The sequence below is a fragment of the Canis lupus genome, chromosome 22 (genome assembly GCF_048164855.1).
Source record: "Canis lupus baileyi chromosome 22, mCanLup2.hap1, whole genome shotgun sequence".
NCBI lineage: Eukaryota > Metazoa > Chordata > Mammalia > Carnivora > Canidae > Canis > Canis lupus.
The window spans coordinates 10,016,807-10,040,836 of record NC_132859.1 but is presented as its reverse complement, the minus strand read 5'-3'; the positions used below and the strand labels follow the sequence as shown (position 1 = coordinate 10,040,836).

Genomic DNA, 24,030 nt, shown 5'->3' with positions numbered 1-24,030 from the left:
CGTACCTTATTAAAGATTCTTAAATCTCAGTGATTGTGGTAGGAATTTCTTCTTCACCCCCAGCAACCTGCTGCCTCTTCGGCCAGCTTTAGTGGGTCTCGAGGAAAGCTTTCCACTCTCAATCGCCTTCCCTTTCTGTCATCGCAGGTCGTATAAACGTGATAAATGAACGCTACCCTGCTGGCTCTCCGAGAGGGTGTAATTAGTATTTATATCAAAATTTATGAAACAAATTTTCGGCCGCTGTATAATTTAAATGACCTTTGCAGACGTAGAATAACAACCATAAAAATAACAGAAATAGATTGCACAGGCGACATCAATATTAATGTAGGTGAATTGTCAGAAGCTCAGGGGCTCACTCTGCAGTGTTGCAAATGAACTTGAAGCACAGGGTTCCTCTGCCCCCCAAATTAAATTCCCCCGGCTGAAACTGAGTTGCAGATTTACAATATCATATTTTAAATTGCTGTCTTCAATTAAACCATTTATGGCCATAACTAATTTCAGGATGTTGATGCATGCTTTTACAGACCTTCCTTCTTTGTACAAAAGTAAACGTCCATAAAGCGTTTTACTTATATTTCTTCAAACGTGATGCTAATTTAAATTAATTACTTCCTATGATATGTTATTATTCCTATAATTTTGCCACTGTTATTAGTTCTTTCAAAAATTCATCTAGGGAAGAGAATTATTTTATGTAATTTGATTATCTTTCTATCTCTTTTATTTATTTCTCATTTACTTAAGAAATTCGTTCCATTGGCTGGCGTTGATACAGTAAATTTGTAAATGAGGAGACAATATAAAAAATCTAAATTACTTGTGCTTAATGACTGTAGCAGAACGCCTTTTCTCTAAATCAGATTGTCTTTCTTGCAGTTTAGTTTGATAGATTTGCAAGCTATGCTGCTCCTTCGAAGTTAGCTGCGCTGGTAGGAACGCGAGCTTCTTTGTCTCTGGTTGTAGCTTGCATGATCGCCCCATTAAGCAGACAACGTAGGGGAGATCACAAATCAGGGCCTTGGCTGTAGCTGCAAGGGTGTGCAAGTGTCAGAGCAGGAGGCAGAAACTGACCTCACTGTGGACATGGACGAACCTGGACTTGCTTTTTCAATATACTGTGTGGGTTCAGGAAATCATAGGCCATTTTGACTTTGAGAAGGAAAGTAAGAGGGGAAACCTTGCAAAAGTATGAGACCCCCCCCCCTTAAGATACTCACATCCATTTCAAAGAGACATTAATTTTTCAGAATATAACATTGACCAATTACAAAATCACAATGTTAAATTCTCTTTAAAAAACCTTTGTTGACATGTCTTTTTATATCTTGCCATTTGTATTTGTCACTTTTGGCCAACAAAGTTTTATTGGTGAAGGAGGGGGTTGTCTGCACTTTATGTAGCACATGAAAAACTGGAGATGGTGGTGTTTAACTTTTTAAAAAATACTATTGTGATTACAAGAGTAAATATCAACCTTTCATGAAAAGAGCGCCACCTTGCAAGGTTTGGCAAGATTTAAGGAAGTTGAAAACCTAAACAAGAAATTCTGCTAGCTCCTAAAATTTGTGAGACCAAAGGCTGGCCCCAGTTGGCTTAGGAGGTTTCAGATTGATTAACAGTGTCGTATTTGAATTGGCACTAGACATTAGGTCCAATATTTTTTTTAAAAAATAGAGGAATAAAGATAGTTCCATCTCTCTGGGAAAGAAAGATAAACACCTCAATTAATAATCCTTCCCTTTCCCATAGACATCAGAATATCTGGGATCCTGATATGAGTATTTATGATAACAATAATAATCATAATAATCACAACACTGCTTTTTAACTTTGTAAGTACATTTAAGAAGATAGTAAATCAGTGCATTTTTTGGACCATTCTTAAAAGCAGTTTACTTCAAATTTGGAAATATAAATGTGTTATTATTTGTTATGTTTCTGGTGATTTTTTTTTCACTTTAATGTCATTGTATAATAGTTAAGTATACTATGATACATGATTTAAGTAGGATATTTTAAATATAAATTTTAGGAGTAAATATTTACTTCAAAACTATTTCACATTTAAGACATTATTTTTTTTTTTGGCTTTGAAGGCCAAATAATTTTTTAAAAATTTTGAGGAATACTGTGTGTGTCTGTGAATAATCTCACTCATAGGAAAGGAACTTTTACAGTAGAAGCCAGTATTTATGCCAATGGCCCTTATGCATTCTCTTCTCCAACACCCACCACAAAGAAAAAGTCATTAATGATGTAGGTCGCTTAAAATAATGCTTCAAACTTAAATGTAGTCTATTATTTTGCTGGTACCTTTAATGTCTGCTTCTTGAGATGTATTCTTCATACTTTTCTTCATGGGCTATTAGGTTTTGAAATACATGAATGTGAACAGCGAGATATATTGTTAGACTCTATTTAGCAGGAGCTGAAGATGCTGCAAATGGCTGGTTTCTGTGTGTAGCTGTGGATTTTGGTTTAGGCAGAAAGCCATCCTGATTCATATTTCCACTGCATTGTATTCTGGATACTATGAAATGATTAAAACAGCTGAGAAGTTATTAAAAAGTTATATTGTGTCAACAAAAAATGCCTAAGTACAAGCAATCATATTTGAGAAATGAAGAGAAATGAGTTGTGGTATGTGTGTGTGTACATTTACAGAGTAAGCATATAAATATACAAGCACCATTTATATGGGGGTTAAGTAATTTTCAAACATTTCAGATCCTTTGTTTTCTTCTTCAAAAGCTACCCCCAACTGCTTTAAGCATTTGCAGCTGATGATTTTGATTTTTTAAAGTCAAGCATTCAAGTTAACCTTTAAGAAGCAAACCACCTCCAAAAGAAAGATGTAACCTTTCAATTGGCCCATATGCTTATCATTTTTTTTTTTTTTTTTTTTTTTGCTTTAGCTGACAATGAAAATAGCACTAACCTTCTTTGGTGATGGGCCTGGCATTTAGATGTTTTTATTTGTTGATTGTGAAGTTTTCTCAGAACTTTTAAAGGGCTGGCCACAGAACTACACTCCATAGTTCTGAAACCTTCCAGACATCCCCTTTTTGAGGCCAAGATATAGTAAGTAGTGTTGGACCCCTTTGAATCAGTGCTGGTATGGTTAGTACCTAAACATACTTCTTTCCAGGAAGCAGCTTTGAGAAGGCCCTTGTCCTTAAAGAGCAGCATCAGTTTAAGATGGTTTGGGGAGTAACAGTGCATGGTCTGGCAAACTCCAAAGAAGGACACTGAGCTTATGCTTTTGATTACTTGTGCACTAGATATGAAACCATCAGATTTCAGACAGTCTCAATTCAGATTTCTTTTTTTTTTTTGACGTGAAATACTAATTACAAATTTATTTTCTCCTCTCTAGGTACAAAGTTCTCGTCTCCTCCTAGCATCAAGTGTAGTTCTTAGAACCGTGTGTTCCTATTAGAAAAGTGTTGTTTTCATAAAAATGGTCACAGTTGATATCACTCTGGTTTTAGAATTCTTGAAAATAGAGTGGTAATGAAAAGGTGTATACCACCCATGCCAGTTAACCACTAAAGGCTCACATTACCCATGGTACTCTCTCTCAGCTTTTTACCATCTCATTCACCATCAGTAATATGTGCCCATTCAAATTGGTTAGATAAAGAAAGTAGTACTTTATAAGGGTAACTATACAGCAATCTATTTTTTTTTTTGAGTGGCAATCACTAGTTTGGGGCAAGAAATAAGAGAAGTGTTAGTAATCTCCTATGATATGTCTTTTCTGTCATTTGAGTCTTCTCTTCAAAGTTTATTGCAAATACAATGGTGTAAAATACACAGAGAATGGGCAATATTCTCCATTGATCTACACAAGACTGGTTGCTCCAGAGGCTCTCCTTGAGCAAGAGGAAACAAGATCAAGCCAAACCAGAGACTATTTTTACCATGCAAGTTGAATTCTGGCATTAGTTCCTAACCTTGATTTCCACCTTAAAGCAAGGAGCAGGAACAGTATGAAGTTTCCAATTGATGCTATACTGGAGGTGGGTTTTTCAAGAATAAAAAAAAAAAATAGGATTTAACCATCTAGTATGGAAATGACAGTATTTGGCCATGAAGATGCTAGAGACATAAAGACTGTCAACTGTCCACAGTATTTTGTTTGCCTCTGAGGGTTGCGGGGCATCTCTAGTATATGCAGGGAAATTCGGTTGTGAAACTTAGTGATCTGTTCACCTATAGCATACACAAGAATCAACTATCAACGTGGATATACACATATGGGAATCGTATCTTTAGGAAACAGAACACACCCGCCAGGCGTTTGAAGGCCAGATACCTTAGCAGATCTATCCTTTGTGTGACAATTCCCATTAAGCTACAGAAAACATACGGACGCAAAGAGGGCGAGAGCAGCTCACATCCTCATTCCTTTTTAAAACATTTCTGTCTATCCGGGCAAATCCTAGTGTCCCCGCAAAGAAAACGGAGTTGTGGAGGAGGGTAAAGCCAAGAGGAGGAAGGATAGGGTTGGGGGAGTCTATGCATCAAGGGAGATTTTTGTCCTGGAGAATTGCCTGAAAATATATAAACACGGGCTTTTGGGGTGGACGTGTGTGGCGGGACGGGGGGGTGGTGGTGGCGAAACAGGAAGACTTCCCCAAAGCACCCCCACCGAAGGCCGGGCGCTCAGCGTCCCAGGGGCCCGGGGCGCCACCCCGCAGCCCCGCACGGCGCTCTGCAAGCCGCTGCCGCGGGCCCGGGCTGCGGCGGGGCGGGCAGTGCGCATGCGCGGCCCGCGGCCCGCGGTTCCACGTGCTGATGAATATGCAGGAGGCGCCTTTGCCCACGCGGGCTGCTGGGGAACCTCTCAGAGGCTCGGGCCTGTGAAAGCCGCTGGCCGGGCTGCCAAAATAGTGCGGCGAGGACGCTGCACGTGTTTGTTTTCAAACCGCGCCGGTTTAAGTGAGTTCACAAAGCCAGGCAAGCAGCACAGGCTCCAGCCCGTGCTCGCAGCCTCGGAACCGCGAGCGGAGCCGGCGAGCAGAGCCTCCCTTCCCCCGAGGGTCGCGGCCTGCGACGTGCGCTAGCCCCAGCCCCGGGCCAGGCCCATGCGAAGCCCCCTGGCCTGGCCCCTCCCAGGCCGCCAGCTGGCACCCTGTACCATCACGGCCCTTAGAGCCTAGGGGAAGAGTACCCTCCGCGCACCTGGCCCCTAGGCAGAGCCCAGGTCTGAGATGAGGGGCGGAGAGAAGCGGGCAGCGGAGGTTTTCCTGGCGCCCACTCTCTCTGACCAGATATAGGCCTGAATGTCCCCCTGTCTGTCTGTCTCGCCCTCCTTTTTCCTTTCGGCTCTCCTGGTTCCTCCCCCCGCCCCCCCCACCGTGTCCCTAGCCACTACTTCCCCATTTGGGGGCCAGCACCAGCTTGCTCTAAGGTTATCATGGACTCTTCCCAAGTAACCCTTGTCAGCTCGCATGCCTAGGGGCTGCTGAACTTCTGTTAAACTCAAACCGGGTCGGCCGAGTAACTGCCCTGGCCGACCGCGAAAGTGCAGGATTTGGTGACAGAGATCAGGAGTCCAGGCGCTGGTGACATTCTTGGGGGTCCTTCACGTGGCGTGATATTTTGTGGCCCATGTATTGACAGTTCCAGGGCGAGCGCATAACCTGTCTGGTGGAGTGACCAACTTGTAAACAAAGGGGAGGAGTGATGGAGGGTCCCCGGATCATTCTCTTTTCAGACCGGCCTCTATATAGAGTTCTGTCTTTGGGGGTTTTAGTCAAAATCCTAGGTCCTGTGTCATCAGATAATGCCCCCCCCCCCCCCCCGCAGGTTCCAATCCCCCTCTGGATTTTACTTCTAACTGAATGACACCCATCCCTCTGGTTCCCCCCCACTGCCCACGGGAGAGGCCTAGTGTCAGTGCAGCGGAACCCAGGGTCAGCGACACCCTCCCAGGTCTGACCGGGGGTCACAGCATCATCTCATCTGACACCACCACTCTGCAAGCCTTCAGCGTAAGGGTGCGGCCCAGTGGTTCTGGAAAGGTTCCCGCCGGGACAAGGCCTTCCGTCTTTCCCAGGCTCTAGGTCTCGGAGCTGGAGAGGAGCCGCAGGGACCTGGACCCACAGCAGCCTGGCAGCAGCCCCTCACCCCCACACTCCGGGGCTTGGCCTAACGAGCTGGAGCTGGAGCTGGAGGGTTCTCTTGTCTGCCGTCCGAGAGGCCAGAGAGCCCAGCGTCTGGTCCAGAGCGCAGAATCCCTTGATCGACCCCCACCCCCCACCACCACCCTCGCCATAAGAGCCAGCGCACAAGAACCCCTTGGCGATTTGGGTCCTTTTGTGTTCGAATGTGTCGCGTGTTGGGGGGGGGGGGGGCGACCTAGCGTCCACGGGCTCCAAGCTTAGGATGAAGACCTGTGTGGGGCCTCGCTCTGAGCAGAAAGCTCAACCCCAGCGTGGGTTCCTGCGTTCCTCCCCAAAAGGCCAGGGCCCAAAGAACCCTTTTCATTTGGCGAGGGGCTTGGCGGAAGGGAGGGGCGGGGGCGGGAGCGGGCCGGGGTCTGCGAGCCAGCGGCCGGCGGCGCGACGGACTCGCCCGGCTGCTCGGCTTGGCCGCCAGCGTCCGTGCTGGGACGTGGTTGCTCTGTGCCCGGCCGGGGAGTGGGGGCGCCTCCCCCACCCCCACCCCACCCCCACCCCCACCGCGCCCCCGGGTCGGCGCCAGAGCCCCGGAGGCCCGCAGGCTCCGGCCTGGTGGAGGCGAGGCGGGCTCCGCGGCCTCCCCCGGGTCAGTCCGAGTTTAGTCTGCGGAGGCGACGGCGGGGGAGCGGGCCGGGGCCAAGATGGACCCCAAGCCAGACAGGCGCTCCCCTGCCCCTCCCCGCGCCTCGCCCCTGCCCCCATAGCCCGTCTCCGGCAGGACGGACTAATCTGCCCGGCTTGCGCCTGCTGCCAACCCTGCCCGCAATCTAGAGCCCAGCCTGGGTAAGTCGCGTTCTCCCTCCACCCCGCCCGCCGCCTCCCGAGCTGACCCGGCTCGCGGCTTCGTGCACGCGCGTGGCCCGAGGCGCGCGCCGAGAACTTGGACTGACTCGGAGCAGCCGCGCCCCTCGGGCCGCTGTGGCCGCTGTGCGTGACCGCCGCCGGGGACCCCAAGGTAGTCAGGAAGGTCGCGGGGCTCCCCAGCGAGGCGGGAGCGACAAGGGTCCAGCCTGGCCCTCCTGGATCCTCTTTGTCCCCGTGGACTCCAAGAGCTACCACTGCAGCGGGAGCTTTCCGCTGGTCTCTAAAGTGTGTGCGTGTGCATGTGCGTGTGTGCATGTGCGTGTGTGCATGTGTGTGCGTGCGTGTGTTGGGATAGTAGCCGGGGAGGAGAGCCGTCCCTTTCCCCCAAAGCAGTTTCTAATCCCTTAAGGTCTGCAACAAAGTTTACTCATGGTTTCCATTTGAAGGCTGTGAAGTCTCCGCCGAGGTTGGTGCTATTTTGAGTGAAGATTTCTAAGTCACGCTTCTCAAATATACGTGCCTCTGGAGGACGTTTCGACAATTACCTTGTCCACTAACCCGGCTCCCTTACCCCTCCCCTGCTCCGCCCCCCCCCAATAATAATAATAAATAAATAAACTTAATTTTTCAGTAGTTGCCTTAGGACACTGTCGTTTGCATGTCACTACCGTGAAGAAAGGAGGAAAAGAAAGCCCGACAGCCTTGCTATTGCTTGTTGGAACTCCGTGTGCTCGCTTATTGAAATGTGAAAGATGGATTTTTTGGGGGGAGGGGTAGGCAGGGCTCTGGAAGAGTGCTTTTGAACCGCGCTGCCCTGTTGCACGGGGCTGACCTTTGGCTGACACGGCCACGGAGCGGGCCGTTCGTTAACGAGGATTTGATACATTAGACATTCGAGCTGGGCGTGTAAACCCACACTCTGAATCCAGATTTTGCTCAAATTAGTGTACGAGGAAATGATCTTTTTAAGTCCCGAGGCTTAACCAAATGTCAGAAGGGCCAATCGCTGCCTGAAAAGGGCAGTGAAGGACACCCAGAAAAAGACACATTCCTAGCTCCTTAAAAAAAAAAAAAAAAAAAAAAAAAAAAAAAAAAAAAAAACCCGAACAGCATAAACCCCCAAAGCCTTCCTTGAATAATTCCTGAAATCTTCCAAGTCGCCACTTTGAGGAAATGCTTATAAATAGGGCTAATCATTCGTTTTAATGAATTCTGTTGTGCTAAATCCTGACACCAGGCGAGCCAGTGAAGGCAGTGGCACAGTGATGGCAAGGACTCCTCTTTGAGATTCATAGATTTTTTTAAGTTACCGGTTTACCCGATGGAGACACTAGAGGATGACAACTTATATCCGCCAGGCTGCGGGGCACTCAAGGAGGAAAGAGTCACAGATTTTAAAACCGTTTCAAAGTTGGTGCGTCCCTCCATTTGATTTGGTTCAATCTGTCTCCAGACTTTGGAGCCCAGAAAGGGAGAGCAGGCTGGCCACCAGGACGCTGGCCTGGAGCGCCCGCGGCCGAACCCGCAGCTCCCCGGGCCGCACGGATGGGGCTGGATTAGGGGACTTGGCTGCGGCCACTTGGAGGGTGCGGTGGTTCCCGCGGTATTTATTAACTGACTCAGGAAAGGTGTCATTTTATGGAAGTTGACTTTGAAGCTCTAAGTTAAAAAAGGGGGGGGGGGGACAGGGCCAGATAATCCTTTGCTTTTCTTTCCCCCAAGAGCAGAGCCCGCTAAAAGGGGAGGAGGGGGGAAATTCGCCCTTGTGGAAGTTCCCAGCCACTCTGAGCGTGCAAGGGGGAGGACGAAGCGAAATGGTGTTCTTGCTCCCTGCCTCCAGACCCTCTCCCGGCCGACTTCCTCACGCTGCTGTCCTGCGGCGAGCATCGCAGGGGCAAAGGCAGCTGTCTGCACCTGGGCGCTGGCTTCCGCCGCCGGGTTTTGCTGGGTCTGCGCGGGGGCGGTTCCCGGGACCCGAATTTATTTCAGGCGGAAACGTACACGAAACCGTTTTTGGCCTCCTCTCTTTGCTCGGGGAGGCTCTATCTGCATTCCCCTGTGTCCTCTGAGTGTAGATGGAAAAAAGATGGGAAAATTAAACGAGAAGGGCACTGACTCTCATTAAAAAAGAAAAAAAAATGATAGTTTAAAAATAAGAAATCTGGGGGCCGGGGGGGGGGCGGTGGAGAGAAGTCATTCTCCAGGAGAGACTACGTAGGAGAAATCCAGACAGGGCCTAGGAGAGCCCCAGGATTTGCTCCAGAAAGAGTTCTGTAGATGCGTCCCACGCACAGGCCGATGGCTCGCCAAACTCTGGGTTTCCGACTCTCAGGACCAGGACCACTGCGCCGAGCGAACCCTTTTCGAGACGGTAGACGTCCTGGCCTCTTAGGAAAAATCACACCTTTCCGAATACTTGAGAACCCCTCAGGCTTGGGAGGGTTGCAAAAGGAGGTCTAAGAGTTAAGAGAATGGGGAGGGAAGGGAAAGGCTGCGAGAGAAAGGAGAAAGGAAACATTGTGGCCAGTTAGCAGCGAGGTCGATTTCACTTTGCCCCAGCGGCGGGTCCCAGCACCCTCCTGGCCCGGGCTGCGGCCACAGCTCCCGGGGCCCGGGCGGGAAGCGCCCCGGGGTCACCACCTTGCAAGTTGTGTCAAGCGGAGGTAGAAGCGCCGCGTCTGTTTCATTGTTTAAGGTCCACTTTGGGGAGTCGGTGGAAACAGAGTAACGTTGACTCTTGCAAGAGTGTAAGGGGGGGGGGGTAGCGATCGCTGCTTGCAGACTTGCTCTTGGTCTCTTTGGCCCCCTTCTCTGCCCTCGTCTAGCCCGGGACGCCTGCGCAGGGGTGCGGGCCTGCAGGAGCGCTCGCGGGTCGGGGGTACCCGCAACGCCCCGGAGCCACCGATCGCGGAGGTTCTGCTGCGACGGGACTTTCTGGCTGGCTGGAGGGAAGCCCCTTTCGCTCCTCTGGGGTTGCAGCGAGCGCTGCCCCGGGCTCCCACCCCAAAGCCCCCTTGGCCTCCATCGGGGCCACCCCGGGGACCTGACGCAGGCCGTGCTGCTGCTGACGTCAGGGGCTCCCGGTCGCCCGAACCCCAGCCCTGGCCACCAGGCGCCCGGTGCGGGCATCATTAATTATTAGACGGTAAATGTTGCAAAGAAAGCTTAGGCTATTAGTATTCAGGCAGGGGCGACGTGTACCCATAAAGTCTTACTATTGTCTCTCTCTCTATATATGTCTCTCTCTCTGTATGTCTAGGTCTCTCTCTATTCTATGTCTCTGTATATATATATACAGACAGTAAATGTTTGGGTTTCTCAAAGCCTAGTTACTGCCTTCGCACCCTCCTGCGTTCTCATCTGCTCCCTGGGTCCACCCTTTTGTAGATTTGAGCTCCTCACTTTGTAACCGGTTTGGGGGATTCTTGGTGGAAGCGCCAATATTTGTTCTTGTGGGAACTGCATGGCTACAACTTCCCTGTAGATTCGAGCTTGAGGAGCTTAGTCATCTCCTATCAACCAAAGGGGTGGGTGTGCGTATGGGCATTGCCTCATAAAGCTGAGTCTAGGACGTTCACACCATCCTTTCCATTTGGTCAGATTCTGAGTCCAAGATCTGATACTATTATTGTTGTTGTTGAGCAAAAAGGAGGGGAAAAAACCTCCACCGACACGAACAGGGCCAAGATAAATGAATAGTGCACTCTGGTATCAGGAACAAAACCTTTCATTTGTAACATCAAACGCAGCTTTTCTTTTTTTTTTCTCTTTTGTTTTTAAAGGAGTTACACGTATAATATCTGATTTAAAATAGAATTTTAAGCCGTACTAAATTCTTCAAAATAACACCAATTCTTGGTTCTAGCTCTAATACATTTTCAAAATCTTTCCCCTGAGGATTACTGCCGAATAAACATAGGGCACAGCAGGGTCATTGTGGTGCGAATTCTCTCTTGGGCTCTTCTCCACAAAAGGAAAAAAAAAAAAAAAAAAAAAAAACCACCTCATGCCATATATGACGGAATTCCACAGGTGATGTGAGGTGATTTTCTGGAAAAAGAACAGAGTGATATTAGAATTAAATTAAAAATTCATTCGATTTAAGACAATATTTATATAAGGGGGACCAATAATCCATAAATTTAAATTTCTTGAATATATCTTATTTGTCATAAATAACTTTTTTGAAATTCTCCTGTTGAATTAGATGTTTGAAAGCTTCTGCACATAAAAATAAAGCTCACATGTATCACCGCATAAAACTAGTAAGTAGCGTCTGTCAAAAATATAGAATATTCTTCATACATATGAATATAAAATGTATTTGCCAGTATCCACAGGGCCAGAATGAAAAGTCTCTGTAGTTCTACCTATAGGAGGTAGAAATATCCCGACAAGTACTTTGAAGGCAGGTAATTTGCTTAGTGTTTCACAGACAGAAAAACAACTGACTGAACTTTAAGTTTTCTTTTGGAAGTTTTAGAGCTTGCAGGCAGCTTTTGGTTCAGAACTGTGATGGTGATCTTTTATTCACAAATTAGTATTTTATTTTTAACCAATAATTATATGGTAAACATTTAACAGATATATACAGATTCCTCAGAAGTGTGCAATAATTATTTTGTAAAATATGAGTGAAAATGGAGCTCCTTCTTATACAACTTATAAATAAATTTGCAGTAGTAAAATCTTTACAAAGGAGAATTTTAAAAAGTTTGAACACTCACAGTAGTAAGTGTACGAAATTCCACAAGCGTGGATCAATAAAAATTTCCAAGATTATGTGTTAAACATATTAGAAAAGAGATGCCTGCACACAAAAAGAAAAATGAAAAGAAACCTCACTTGGGGAAATAAAAACAAACAGAGGTCCAAGGTCTAACATTTTTTTTCTTTAAAGATTATTACCTACTTTTATGGTTTGTTATATCTAGACTTGTATTTAAAATTCCAAAAATGTGTGTGAGCTGGAATAAAAAGGATTTAGAGTTGAGGACAACAGTTAATTGGTATTTAACAACTTTGGTGCTATTTTCATCTTACGTACTACTACTTTTATATACTATAAATCTTTCCAGAGAGCTCTGCTATTTTTGGTACAACAGGCTGAAATTTATAGGCCTAAGATATATTCCAGACTATGTATACAACACCCTGGCTGGGAAAAACCCTAGGATATTCATTAGATTTTTAAAAAGTCAGCTAATATTATTATAGCTCCTGAATCAATAAATATTTACAGATGTAAGGCAATAATTGAATCGAAGGGCCACATTTCAAGGTCATTATGTGTGTATGTGTACATCTTCAAATGAGTGATTTGTACAATTTAGACAGTATCTATGGAGGTTATGTGATTTTTGTGCTGCTTCAATCATGATTTCATTTGCTGACCTCGTAAAGTCAGTTAATATTCTTGGCTCTTACTTTAGCTTTTTCACTTGTGAAATCAATGCCCTAGACAAGATGCTCACTAAATTTTTATATAGTCCTCAAGGCAGTGATTTCACTTAATCTTGCTTATGTATTTAAAAAAAAACTTTTAAAGGTAGAATTCTATCTGTGACAAAAAATTAAATCAGAGAAAGCTTCTTAACTGATTTGGATATAAATGAAATAAACTAACAACTAATTATAAAACCTCATTGTTAAGGTTTTCTTTTCTGAGAGTCCTGTTTCAGAAATATGCATTCCATAAAACAAGGAAGGATACAGGGAACCTATCTTTTTCTCTTTCTTAATTTGAAAAGGAAATAAAATACATTTCCAGTGTTTTGTTTACATGAACTACAAAGAATATTTTCAAAAACCAGGGGCAGAAGGTGCTTAGGAGATGGAAACACTATTAAATTCGATTGTTTCAGGGTGTGAATTTGGGAAATGTAAACTAAGTTCTGGTCATATGCAAATAGATGTAAAATATGCTTGCTATATGTATTAATGAACTGAAGGCTATACAAATCTCACTATGCAAAGTAACACGAATAAGAGGAAAAAAACACAATGCCCCTGCACACTCTCCTCGATAGTTCAGTGTGAAGAGCTAAATATATTGAGTATATTATTCAATCCACAGGTTCTGCAGCTGTTGCTTGTTGCTTACCTATCAGCTAACTGCACTTGACTAGACCAATTGATTGATTAATTAATTAACCCGACAAACATTAAAGAGAAGTATAGTTACTGTTATGGAGACTATGGCATTTCAAAAATAAATTTCATTTGCTTTCTTCCATCCAGGAATATAGTACGAGAGACATATACAGTTAGTCAAAATATAAAGTAAAAAATAGGGTATTTGTTATAAGAGAGGCATAAACAAAACTGATTGCAGAATGTTTAACTTTCTGATTCTCTTCAGAAGATATAAGATGTCACTTGCTGATTTAGACGATCAGAAAATATCGTATCACGGATTTTTCCATCTCTTTCCTTCATGTCCTCTTTTGCTCTCTTTCTCCCTTTTACTTCTCCCTATTCTCTTCTCTCCCTTGCTCTGGAACCTAAGGTAATATGGAATTATCAAAAGACCTTTCTCAGGATGGTGGAGGTGGTGTTGTGAGCTCGCTGCCTGAATCCTTGCCAGGCCTTTGTCTTTTGGGGGAAGTTTTGTCCAAGTGCCCATCTGTAGTCAGCTAGCCTGGGCTCCCTTGATGGGCTTAAGCTTTGTGAATGCTGGGCTCTAGGACTGGTCAGAGCTTTTCAGCAACCAGGGTGTCCATTTTAATGGTTGATGTGGGTCAGACCAAGCAGAGACCAAGTTCTGACAACTCCAGGCAAATATCTCAAAAGGGGACACTTCTGCTTACCACGATGTTTCCATTTTGCAGAATTACACAGGATTTCTCTCTTTACTATTATTTGTTTGATCTAAGTACAGATTCCCATGTCACTAACAAATAAATCTTTTTCTTATTTTTATTATGGTTCTTTTGTTCATTTTTATTCCTTTTTGAAAATATTTACTATAAAGGTGTCAGCATATGGCTAATTTTTCATGAATTTTCTGTTTGTTCTGAAATATTAAGCCATATGTTTTCCCTTTCCCTAAGACTGACATGATTCTCTGGCAGTATTTTCCAAGGAAATTTTATATCCACTTTATAACATTTAATAGTCACCCTATGAAACCGAGGAATAATTCATGTTTTCTGGAAAAGGCTGCATTTAAGTACTTTAGAAGCTCTAAGTAGGACTAACTGATAACCAACCAAAGAATTAGAAATAACTGGTCAGTTTATATATTATTCAGATTCCTGCTTTGTTTTTTTCTTTGTTGCTGTTCTTTGGGTCAATTGGAAAGTGGCACAACCCAGAGCAGTTTGATTTGTACTTGCTAGCTGTTTGGGTGAGTTGATTCAGGCAGGAGGGGTTGCAAAAAGTGTGTTTGAGGACGTTGTTTTGTCATTTTCACGTATTTCTTATCATTTTTATAAAGAGTTTTTATTTTGAGCAATTTCAAACATACACTAAAATAGAACAATTTAATAAATCTCTGTCACTCAACTTGAGCATTTATCAACTTATAGTCAATTCAGTTTGTATTTCCATCCACTGTTCTCCCCCAAGATTATTTTGAAGCACATCTTAGACATAATATTATTTAATATGCAAATATTTGTTACCTAACTAATACGTAGTTAATGTTTGCTACAAAGCAGAGTGTCTCTTTCAAGGCAACTAGTATGTTTTTCTGAAACACTGTTTGAGCTTTGAGTGTGAGCTTTGGGTTGCTGTTCTCGATCCTTTTAACAGTTTTGCTTCCAATACCAGAGCCTTTATTAGCCACTGGAATCAAGAGCTCTGTAGTTATCAAGAGAAAAAGAATAATTCAGTTGATTATCATCATAATCAATGACGAGGGAAGCCTCAAGTGGGAAATCTCACAATTTCCAGAGTCTAGTACTCATAATGGAGTGGGAATAATTCACTCAAAAGTTTCTGATTTGGGGAAAATGTGATGACTAGGAATTCCTTTTATGAAAAAAAAATCATATGAACTTGTACTGGTATGGAAAAATCACTGTACTTGAAAAACTATCACTTAAATGCAACGAGTTTCAGCTTTATACCACTGAAGGCAATCCCTTAATTATTGATATAATAAAAATATGAATTTATGCACTGTGATTTAAATGTATTGTTTCCTTATCTCATTAAGTTATATGAAACCATATGTTCTGTTGATTTTTCAAAAGAGAGCTGTTTTAGAGTCTATGCTAAACTATTTATGGATGAAATGATATTATATCTGGAATTTGCTTCAAATAACCTTGGATGAGGGGTGGGTATGAGAGATTATACAAACCAAGACTTTTATTGCAGGGTAATGGGTACTTGAGACTAATAATTTCTCTATTTCTGTATATATTTATTTTTTTCTTAATAAACTAGCAAAAAGAAAAAGATAAAAAGTCAGGAAGAACTCCACTAAAGTGTCTGTTTATCTATCTATCTACCTATTATCTATCTATCTGTCTGTCTGTCTATCTATCTATCTATCTGCAGATAAATCAGAAGGCAGAATGAAATTGTTTGGACTTTAAAATTAAAAAGGCAAAAGTTTGCTTCCTTCATCCTTGACTGCCCAAGTGTGTACTTGGAGAAGCCAATGAACCTCTTTCAATGTTGGCTTTTACATATGTAAAAATGCTCCCTTTGGTTTAAATAAATGCTAATATTTTTCCATATACCCCTATATACTAGGTATCAATTCATAGCACCTTGCCAGCAAAGATGTAAGTTAATAATTTAAACTTGGAGTTACTTGAATGTTTGTCAGGATGTTCCAACATCAGTGGAAAGATCTGTTTGTTACTTTCTACCTGTTGTTGTTTTGTGCATTGATTATAGTAGAGCCTCTCTTAGTGTGTGGGGAAAAATAATGATAGCTATAGATTTTAAAATGAGACTCTTGGTATAGCATAATGCTGTGCCATCTATCTTTCTAGTGCGAAATATAGACTCTTGAAGTTCCGGGTTAACTCCTGCCTCATTCTTTGTCCTTCCATAACACATCTGCCCTTCACACTTCATTTTTGGGTCATCTCTGATGGAGGTAGAAAGCACAGCATCCTCATAATGTCATTCCTTATAGAAGCTGGATTGAATTATGATTTTCAGATTTGAATTTTTATAGTGGGCCTCCAGTATTAGCTTATGTTTCCCTTCTCCATTTTCTAGCCAGATCTAGAATACTGGGGATGGGGATGAGTAAGCCCTTCAAAGTGCAAAATTATCTTCCTCTCAGCCTGTCCTGCCCACGGATTGTCATTCTGTCATAGTTTTCTTCTATGTTCTGACTATGCTAGATTTTCCTGCCTGGGACCCAAATCTCCCCAAGGATACAAACCAGCCTAGACAGTACCATGAGATTAGGGCATTAGAAGCCATTCTAGTTCCTTCCTCCCTGAGGCTAGAGCCTGGTCCATACAGCTTTAGCAGCCGTGGTTCTTGTGCAAGCACTTCTTATCACTGTGTTATGCCTGTTGTAACAGACCTCTGGTACCAAGCCCAGCTTTGGAAGCCATTCGTTGAACTGACTAGCCATCCCCAGCCCAGCCTTTGCAGTCAGGTAAGCTCTCTTTGGACCAGTGCGTCTCAGAGGACATGGATCAGAATCATTTGAGGGATGTTTATACAAATTCATATTCCTGGCCCTAACTTCATATCTAAGGAATGAGAAACTATGGGTTAAACGGGTGTTCATCAGGAATCTACACTTTAACAAAGTGAAGTTTAAAAGTCATTGACTAACACCCTAGATTGTGCCCTTGGATTTGAATTTTTCTCTGGGCCCAAAGTTTGTTTTCTTGCTCCTGCTTCTCCTGCTGGAGATTTAAAACCTCCTTGGTGCCTGTGATTTCTAGAGTCTGGACTTTCACAGAGATTCAAAAAACTAAAAGAAAACAACAACAACAACCTTGGACAGATTCTTAGCAAACAAGGCTGGTGGTCTCAAACATACTTCTTGTGTTATGACTATTATCCTTACTGTAATCGCTGTCTTCTTGATCTAGCATTAGAGTAAGAATATGTACATGATATTAATAATGATAATGTGCTTGGAAGTCCCTTTTAAAAAGTTAAAAAGTACCTTATAAATGTAATGTATTATTCAACAAACACTCAGTTAATGAACTCATAGTCTATTTGGGGGCACTGTACAACTTGCCCCCTGAACATAGTACAAAGAAAATGAAGAACACATTTTCTGCTCAGGGGAAGCCCATAATGAGGATAGCATGCACACATAATGTTACAGGAAAACAATTCAAAAGCAACATATCTGATTTATATCCCAAACATACTTCTTAGTGATATAATTCTGAGTGCCCTGAGAGATATAGGATAACTATGTGTTTACATACCAACCATTGTATCTATTGGTGAATCTATGACTCTATATATTCATCTTTATCAAAAATCTGCTATTCATCATTTCATTTTTAATCTATCTTTATTTTTATTTATTTTTACCTATCTTTAAATGGGATGTAGTTAGAACATAAACTTCATGAGGGTAAGCATTTTTATCTGTTTTGACTGTCTGTCCTAATGGTTGACTGAATGAAGTTAATTAGATAAGATTTTCCAGAAAGTGATGAGTGTAAGGGAGATCTCACAGGTGCCCACCTATTGGTTGGCAATGGTAGTGTAGAGGGAGGACTGCAGGGCATAATATAGAATTGGCTTAGTGGGATCCCTGGGTGGCGCAGTGGTTTAGTGACTGCCTTTGGCTCAGGGCGCGATCCTGGAGACCCGGGATCGAATCCCACATCGGGCTCCCGGTGCATGGAGCCTGCTTCTCCCTCTGCCTATGTCTCTGCCTCTCTCTCTCTCTCTCTCTCTGTATGTGTGTAACTATCGTAAAAAAAAAAACAAAAAACAAAGAATTGGCTTAGTGGTGAATGTCTCCATAATTAAGAATTCCAGTCTGCCTATTATGGATCAATGCAGTAACCGATGGCTTGAGATGATTTTAACTGTGATTTTTCGGCCCCAGAGGAGGGATTCTCCTCTCCTCCACCTCTTAGATCTGAATCTGTTACAAAGTGGAACTAAATTCAAGCAAAACATGCAAGATTTTTTGTTTGTTTGTTTTATTTGTTTTGGGTTATTTTTTTGGTTGGTTATTTGGAATTGAACATTTTCTTCCTTTAGGAATTGTGTCTGTTTGTATACACAAATACATTGGACAGTGGCATATATTTGCCAAATCTGAATAGTTGTAGTTTTTTTTTTTTAATTTTTATTTATTTGTTCACGAAAGACATACACAGAGAGAGGCAGAGACACAGGCAGAGAGAGAAGCAGGCTCCATGAAGGCAGCCCATGTGGGACTTCATCCTGGGACTCCAGGCCTATGCCCTGGTCCAAAGGCAGATGCTTAACCGCTGAGCCATCCAGGGATCCCCTGAATAGTTGTAGTTTAATTGTGGTGAAGTCTTCTTGGCAATTTCCTTTTCTAGTCTATGTGAGGAAAGATAGAAAGATTTTCTCTCTTGGAAACTGGTAAGTAAGGATAGTCCAAGTTGAACAAGCTACTGATTATAAGCAACTTGCATCCAACCAGGATTCTAAATACACCTAGAAATATAATTTGTCAATCTTTTATCTAGATGCAATGTGAAATTTTATTTTATTTTATTTTTATTTTATTTTATTTATTTTATTTTATTTTATTATTTTATTTTATTTTATTTTTTTCAATGTGAAATTTTAATTGTTCAAAAAGTATTTACACATATAGCAATTTAGTTTGTTGTCTGTTGCCTAATACTGAAGCACAGTGATATCATGTGTGGGCATATATTTTAAAACTGCAATTTTCGGGGCACCCGGGTGGCTCAGTCAGTTAAGCATCTGCCTTCAGATCTGGTCGTGGTCCCAGGGCCCTGGATAGAGCCTGCATCAAGCCTTTTGCTCAACGGGGAGCCTGTTTCTCCCTCTCCCTCTGCCCCTTCCCCTGTTCATGCTCTCTTCTCTCTCTCTCAAATCAATAAATAAAATCTTTAAAAGAAAATGAAACTGCAGTTTTCAACCTTTCATTCATTTATTTAACAAATATTTATTGAATGCCTTCTGAGTCCCAGGCTCTCTTCTAAGTTCTGGTGATGCAGTGGTAAGTCGAAGTTCCTCATGGAACTTACATTCTAGTGGGGGGAGGGGGCAGTGACAGTTAACATGGAAGGAGTACATACAAAAGGGAACTTCAGAGTCATAGGGGCTATGCTTAAACTAAACCAGTATAGTGTGATAGGGAGGCCTTGAGTGGTGGAGAGGTTAGTGTAATCAGTGGCCTTTCTGAGGAGCTGACATTTGAACTGAGACCTAAATGATGTGAAGGAAACAGTCTTGAGAAGAACAAGAGGAAGGGGATTCTGGCTAAGGAAAGACAAAGTCTAAAGGTGCTGGAGTGGGAATTAGTTTGGTATGATAATTAAACTGTTCCTTTATTCTTTCCCACAAGTATTTGCTGAGTGCCTGTTTTGTGCCAGGTGCAAAAATACTCTAAAGTGCTAGGGAAATGGTGAGGAACAAAACAGACATCTTGGATTCTAGCACCCATGGAACCATATTCTAGTGAAAAATAAAGAGAAACAAAGAAACAAAAAATATCAGAAAATAATAAATGACATAATACTAAGTGAGATGGAACAATGCAATAGATGCTTTTATTGTGGATGTCCTTCTGGGTCAGTGACTGGTGTGATAGGAGGCTCACACTTGTGTCACCTACTCCCTTTGGATATTTCAAATTATATGTTGGGACATAGTGAAACAGGCTGATGTTAATGTGTGACTCATGCTAGTCTACCTGTAACCCCACTGTTTTCTCTTCCACTAGTGAATGCATATGGGAATGTAAGGAACAATAACTTTTCAAGTTTATAAAAAAGGAAAAAAATCATAGATTTATGTGCTTTATTATTAGTAGTATATTACATGAAACTCTTCTGACCAAGAATTTGGAATATCCAGAATGAAAACAGCTGTTTTAATTGATGGGAATGTATGGCAGGATTAAGGAGTTTTTGCTGAATAAATTTTAAAGAATAGCCTTAAGAGTGATGAAACTTAAAATTAAATAATGAAAGTACGCAAATTAATATGGATTTGAGTAATCCTGCAAAGTTAAGAATCAGTCTTGGTCTTAGCCTTCTCATACTTTTTAATTAAAAGCAGTGGATTCACCATTGAGAATATTTTCTTATATTTTATAATGTTTCCAATGTTGGGATATTGTCTTAATTCGTACTATGGAAAAAATATTGATCTTTAAGTCAAGATACAAACATCACAGAGAATAGAATTCTATTTAAAGTAGTTCATTTTAAATGATGTTTATTGATAGGAAAGAACATGGACACTGAAAAGTAGAGGCCACTTGCATCTCTGTCTCTATATATCTGGGCCATCTAGTCTCCTGTTTCTCTTTTTTGCATAAGCTCTCTTTCCTTAGTTACGGTATCTTTCTCTCTCAAAATTCATTTTACATATGGTATTGCTTGACATTGGTCCCAAATTTCTTTTTTTTTTTTTTTTTTTTTTGGTCCCAAATTTCACGTGGCCTACCTAGTTCCAATTTTCACAGTCCTCTGACTGGCTTAGTCTCACAATGACCAATTTCAATTTCCTAGGAGAGATAATTTGATTTTCCTGTTTTACATTAGATATATAAACTGGTCAAATCAGCTGTAGCTGGAGGAGGGGAGCAGGAGGTAGGGGCTACACAGTATGTTGTGTATATGTTATAATATGTTATAATTAACAAATAATCAATCCCCCATTATATAAAAATAATGACTCTATCACATTTAAAAATTTGAAATGATACTTAATAAGAATAAGGTGCCATTTTGATAACCTCTTCCACCCACACCAATCATGATTCCATTTACCCTCTCCCTACTCAGTACTCTCCCTAGAGCTAAATGTGGTTTAGAGGTATAGACATATACACACATTCCATAGAAAATATATAATATTATATAAATTCATTTCTCCATTTAACAAATAGTAATTGAATGCACCAGACATTGAATTAAACGAACAAAAATTGTTGCCCTCATGGAATTTACCTTCCAGAGGAGGCAGATAGACATAAGGGTAGTTAAATAAGTGTGTTATATGGTACTTGGGAAGATCATGAGTGCCATGCAGAGTAGTAGATCTTGAAGATAGTAGGAAATAAGTGGTCAGGAAAAGGTGACATTCGAGCCAAAATTTGTAAGAAGCCATGTAGAGAAAAGACATAAGCATAGGGAACAGCAGGTGATTGCATGTTCAAAGAACATGAAAAAATTCTGTGAGTCTGAAGTAGAATGAAGAAGGGGGATAAGAGTAGGAGATGTCAGATTAACTAAGGGATTCTGGGAGATGGAGAGGAGTTGGGACTACTCACTAAGGTGTTTTTTTTTCTTTTTTAAGATTTTATTTATTTATTCATGAGAGACACAGAAGAGAGAGAGAGAGGCAGAGACACAGGCAGAGGGAGAAGCAGGCTCCATGCAGGGAGTCCAATGTGGGACTCCATCCCAGGACTCTAGGATCATGTCCTGGGCCAAAGGCAGGCACTAAACTGCTGAGCCACCCAGGGACCTCCCATCACTCAGGTTCTTATTAATAAGTTTAAGGCCTTTACTTTGATTCTCTGTGAGATAGAAGACTCTGTAAGGTTTTGAGCAAAGTAACTTGATCTGACATATTTTGAGTAGATCATTATGGTTTCTGAGTTGACTAGACTGAAGGAGGCTGGCAGCAGTCAGATGTTAGGCTATCACTATGATTCAGGCAAGAGATCGTAGTGACTTGGAAAAAGAGTAGCAGAGAAAGTGGAGAGTAATCAAGATTCTGGATTAATTCTGAAGGTAGAACCAACAGAGGTTTCTTCTGGGTTAGATGTTGATGTGAGAAAAAGAGAACTCAAGGTTGACAGCAAGTTTGACTTTGAATAACTGGAAAGATAGATGCACATGTCATGAACTGTGATAAAGAAGACTGTGGAAGGGGAAGGTTTTAGGGTGTATGTGTTGGAGTGGTGGAAATCAAGAATTCAGTTTTGGGAATGTTAGGTTTGATACACCTTTAGACATTTGTGCTGAGTGGCTAAGCAGGTAGTTGGATTGGAGTAAGCAGCATAGTGATAGTATTTAAAGCTTTGAGACGGGATGAGACCACCAAAAAATTGAAGGTAAAGAAAGCAGAGAAGAGATATGAGGCTCAAGTCTTGGCCTCTCCAAAATTTAGAAGTCATAGAAATATGGAAGAACTACCAAAGGAGAAAGAGAAACAGGGAGTGAAGAGGACACTAGAAGAGGTGGTATCCTAGAAGCCATGTGAAGAAAACGTTTCAAGAAAGAAGGAGTGAGGGGCACCTGGGTGGCTCAGTGCAAGAGCTTTTGCCTTGGGCTTGGGGTCATGATCCCAGGGTCCTGAGATCGAGTCTTGCATTGGGCTCCCCACAGGGAACCTACTTCTCCCTCTGCTTATGTCTCTGCCTCTCTCTCTCTCTGTGTATCTCATGAATAAATAAATAAAGTCTTTCAGAGAAAAAAAAAAAGAAAGAAGGAAGGAGTGATCAGCTGTGTCAAATATAATGGCAGGTCAAGTGAGATGGGGACAGAGAAGTGACCATTTAATTCAATAAATTCAATATCAGAGGGTATTAGTGATTTGACGTGAACAGTTGGGGCTTGTGATGGTAGAGATAATGATCTCTTTGAAGTGAGTTTGAAGAAGACAATAGGAGGAGAGGATTTGGAGATAATGGGTATATAGGATGAACGAAATGATAATATTATGTATTTAGCAACTTTTTTTATGGAGCAATATGTGCTAAGGATTCATGCTATTTTTTTTTTTATAGTTCTGGCTCTTTTCTTCTAATCACTGCATAATTTTTAATTTTATGAATGACCACGAAGTGTTTAAGATGGTTCTCTAAATAAGTCTTAACTCTTCTGTTCTGGTACCAAGAATATCAATGATCTCTATCCTAAAACACTAATATAGATGAAATGTTCAGTGGAAATCCAGTAGAAGAGGCCAAACCATGTAGGGACAAGAGTTGGCATAAATCTGGCTGCAGTGAGGATTTCATAACAGAAATCAGTAGGAAATAAAGTCCCTCAAGTTCTCTGATAACTCTCTTCCTTGGATTAGGGCCAACACTAAGCAGGCAAATGGTTCTCTGTCCTACGAGAGACAGCAGCATAGGCCATAGATAATTTTACCAGCGATACTTTTTTCAAAACATGTAAGTCTGTATAAGTGGATTTTGAAACCAACTATAGCTCTCCATTATTCTTTGTGATAAAGAGTGGAAGCTTTTTTAGTTGTTTCGGTACCAATCTTTAGGGTGAACATTCTTGCTTTCTGATCCTATTCTCTTTACTCTCAAAACAACTCATCCTGTTTTGGAATTCTTTGTACCTAGAAACCTCTTTTAGTTCCAATTCTCTCTTATGAAGACAGGAGCTGTTTCTTCCCATCCTCCCACATTGCACAGCTGTTTACAAGGCTTGTAATTAATGAAGATTTGCTAATAATCACACACCCAGTGATGTTCCGGGCTTGCTGAAAGAAATAGGGTGGGCAAGTCATTGGGCTGGGTACTGTAACTGCATTTCGCTAGTGGGCTGTAGATTGGCTATTGTCTTTTTTAGTAAGAGAATTTCTGGGAGTCCTACTCACATAGTTCAGGCTAAATTACTTTGGGAAATAGGAAATGATCTGAAATGAAGAAAAGTTAAAGTGGAATTTTCTAAATAGAATTAGCTTCTTCTGTTGGGCTAATTGAAAAGTCTATAAATCTCAGAGCACCTGGGTGGCTTAGTTAGTTCAGCTTGAGCTGACTCTTGATCTCAGCTCAGGTCTTGATCTCAGGGTCTTGAGTTCCGGTCCTGTACTGGGCTCTGTGCTGGGCATGGAGCCTACTCAAAATTTTTTTTTTTTTTTAAACTCTACAAAACTTCAGGAATTTCCAGATTAATTATCTAGGTTTGTTGATTTGTATTTTCAGTTG

General features: G+C 42.1%; 1 long non-coding RNA gene across 1 annotated transcript in view; it reads left to right on the top strand.

Annotated features, from left to right (window-relative positions):
- Window positions 1-6,750: 6,750 nt before the first annotated feature.
- LOC140614424 (uncharacterized) overlaps window positions 6,751-24,030 on the top strand; it is an 89,262-nt gene continuing 71,982 nt past the window's right edge. The window contains exon 1 of the long non-coding RNA XR_012015286.1: window positions 6,751-6,980. This is a non-coding gene — a long non-coding RNA (uncharacterized lncRNA). The remainder of the gene's footprint in view (window positions 6,981-24,030) is intronic.